Source organism: Miscanthus floridulus, unplaced genomic scaffold (assembly GCF_019320115.1).
Source record: "Miscanthus floridulus cultivar M001 unplaced genomic scaffold, ASM1932011v1 fs_60, whole genome shotgun sequence".
NCBI lineage: Eukaryota > Viridiplantae > Streptophyta > Magnoliopsida > Poales > Poaceae > Miscanthus > Miscanthus floridulus.
Window position 1 is genome coordinate 56406 of NW_027096992.1, and position 3525 is coordinate 59930.

Here is a 3525-nt window from a genome sequence, read left to right on the forward strand (position 1 = left end):
TGATGCATTTAGTTCTCAATGTTTGTAGCATTCGAGGACAACTCTTCAAAAGTGATTGGCCGCACACCTTGGAGGTAGATGGTCATGTCTAGGCTCAAATTGTTCATGCACATATGAACCCTTATGGTTCTATGATTGGTTCGGGGCTCTAGAGGCTTAGATTTCTCCCCATGTTAATGAAGTTGTTATGACCGGTTTGCAATATACCAGATGCAGGCCCATTAGTGCCTAAAGTAGCCCATTAGCATATTTTTATTATCCCCTCAATATTTCCCTAGAGTATAAATAATTGTAATCAGGCACAATTATGATTAAGCAAAGAGTAATCTACTTACTCAGCTTCCCTTGGGAGCCGGGAACAGCCCTAGCCGCCGCCCCTTCTCCTGTTTCTCTCAGCCGCCGCGACCACGGCACCCCGCCGCCGTTCCGCAGCCTTCAAGCCTCGTCCAGCCATCGCACACTCATACAACCTTCGATCCACCAGAGACAAGGCTCACGTACGTATCAACCTGGTATCAGAGCCATGTCGATTCCTCTGCCCACCTCCACGATGCCCCCGCTCGCCGCGACTGAACCGGCCGGCACCACCGCGCTGCTCCAGGCGGCTGCGTCCACATCGGCGCTGGTGCCGACCCTATCCCTGCCGATGGGCGCCCCAGCAGTGCCGCGCGCTGTTTTCACACCGGAGCAGATGACGGGGGCCATCGTCGACCTCAGCCACGGCATGGCCGAGATGCGACTGACGATGCAGTCCGTCCTCAACCTCCTCAACTCGACGCCGCAGCAGTACGGCGTGCCACCGCATCAGCCGGCCCTGCCGCCGCCCCTGTACACGGCCCCTCCGCACACGGCTCCGAACTCGTACCTCTACGGGATGCCCAACCCCGCTGGACCCTCGACCTCACCACCGCTGCCATCGACTGGCGTTCCGATCCACATGATTCGCTTTCTGGCTTCACCGTCCCAGATTCCAGCATGGGCGCTGGGCCACTCTAGCCCCGCCTCCACGATGACTCCGCCCCGGACGCACGTTCCCGATCATGGGGCTCCGGTGGTGTCGGGTACCCTCTACGGCGGGATGGATGGCACCCTCTTCCACGGCAGCAGCGTCATGCCCACGGCCACCAGTGCACCAGGCTACAACGAGGGCGCCCACGAGGGTGGTGCTCCTGCATCTGCGCAGGGCCACGGGCCACCGAAGTTCCACAAGATCGAGTTCACGACATACGACGGCTCCGTCGATCTGCTGAACTGGCTCACGCATTGTGAGCAATTCTTTCAGGGCCAGTTCACTCCGGCGTCGCAGCGCACCTGGATGGCATCTTACCACCTCACTGGAGCGGCCTAGACGTGGTACTATGCCCTCGAGCAGGACGAGGGTATGCCGCCGTGGGATAGGTTCAAGGACCTGTGTCGCCTTCGCTTCGGCCCGCCCGCCCGCGGCACCCGCCTGGCGGAACTGGGCCATCTGCCCTTCCACTCCACGGTGGAGGAGTTTGCAGGATGCTTTCAGGCGGTCCTAGCTCATGCCCGGGGCATCTCTACCCGCCAAAAGGCGGAGCTCTTTGTGGGCGGCCTACCGGATCACATCCGCATGGACGTGGAGATGCACGATCCCGGCGACCTCTAGACGGCCATGTACCTGGCGCGCACCTTCGAGCGCAAGGCCGCGGCCTTGGCAGCGCCAACGCAGCGTGGCGCCCGTCCTTCCCAGCGGTCGGTTCCACCGGCTCGGCCGGCCGCCGGGGGAGGGACCTCGGCCGGGACGACCACCTCTACAGCACCCACACCTCCTGGCTCCGGCACACCACCCTAGGGCCGCACGTTTCGCCACCTGTCGCCTGCGGAGCTGCTCGAGCGCCGTCGCCAGGGCTTATGCTACAACTGTGATGAGCAGTATGTGCGCGGCCATGTGTGCCAGCGCCTATTCTACCTGGAGTCCTCGGACTACATCGACGACGAGGAGTTTCCGGCTGCGGCGGACGCCGTGGGCGCGGCAACCGAGGACTCCACGGCGCCACTGGACGGGGCAACTGCTAATTCCCTTGTTGTTTCCGTCTATGCTCTTGCAGGGATCAGAACGTTCCACACTATGCTGCTGCCCGTCATGATCAACGGCGAACGCCTCCTCGCCCTGCTAGACATAGGCTCCACCCACACTTTCCTCCAGGGCGTGGCAATGCGCCGCCTCGGGCTCGTGCCGCGGGGGGGCGACCAGCTCCGAGTCACCGTCGCTAACGGTGAGCGCGTGTCGTGCGAGGGGATTGCTCGTGATGTCCCCATCAGGATTGGCGACGAATCCTTCCCCATCACCTGCGTGGGGCTCGCTCTCGGCTGCTTCAACTTCATCATCGGTGTCGACTTCCTCGAAGCGCTAGGTCCCTTGCTGTGGGACTTCGAGAGGCTCACCGTGTCCTTCCAGCGGGGCGACCAGCGCGTCACGTGGCAGTGCGTGAGCACCCCGGCGCTTCGACAAGTCAGCAGCGACTGGCTGCGACCACTGCCGACCAGCAGCGCCCGCTGCTGGACTAGTTGCTCCAGCAGCACGGGGCCATCTTCGACGCGCCGCGCGGCCTTCCCCCCGTGCGACCCTACGACCACCGCATCCACCTTCTCCCGGGGACCGCGCCCGTGGCAGTGCGGCCCTACCGGTACCCACAGCTGCAGAAGGACGAGCTGGAGTGGCAATGCGCCGCAATGTTGGCGCAAGGCATCATCCAGTCGAGCACGTCGCCTTTCTCAGCGCCGGTCCTGCTTGTCAAAAAGTCAGACGGGTTGTGGCGCTTCTGCATCGACTATCGAGCGCTCAATGACAAGACGTCCAAGGACAAATTTCCGATTCCGGTGGTCGACGAGCTTCACGGGGCTCGCTACTTCACCAAGCTCGACCTCCGGTCTAGCTATCACCAGGTGCGTATGCACCCGGCGGACATCGAGAAGACCGCCTTCCGCACCCACCACGGCCACTTCGAGTTCCTGGTGATGCCATTTGGGTTGTCCAACGCCCCGGTGACGTTCCAGGCCTTGATGAATGACGTCCTCCGGCCTTTCCTCCGCAGATTCGTGCTGGTCTTCTTTGATGACATCCTGATCTACAACACGTCGTGGTCCGAGCATCTCCAACACATGGGCCTCGTCTTCTCCGCCTTGCGCGCTCACGGCCTCTACCTCAAGAGGTCGAAGTGCTCCTTCGGGGCGCTCTCCGTCGACTACCTCGGGCACGTCATCTCCGCCGATGGCGTCGCTATGGACAGTGACAAGGTGGCTGCGGTCGCCTCTTGGCCGACGCCGCGGTCACCCCGTGGCGTGCGCGGCTTCCTCGGGCTTGCGAGCTATTACCGCAAGTTCATCCGCGATTTCGGCTCCATCACGGCGCCCCTCACGCGTCTCCTGCGCAAGGAGGCGTTCGTCTGGACGGTAGAGGCGGAGGATGCCTTTGCCGCCCTCAAACGAGCCCTCTCGTCGGCCCCTGTTTTGCAGATGCCGGACTTCACCCGCGAATTCGTCATCGACTGTGACGCATCC

At 62.4% G+C, this 3525-nt stretch overlaps 1 pseudogene; it reads left to right on the forward strand.

Moving 5' to 3' along the window:
* Positions 1 to 268: 268 nt before the first annotated feature.
* Positions 269 to 2695, forward strand: LOC136532391 (uncharacterized; annotated as a pseudogene).
* The last annotated feature ends 830 nt before the right edge of the window (positions 2696 to 3525 follow it).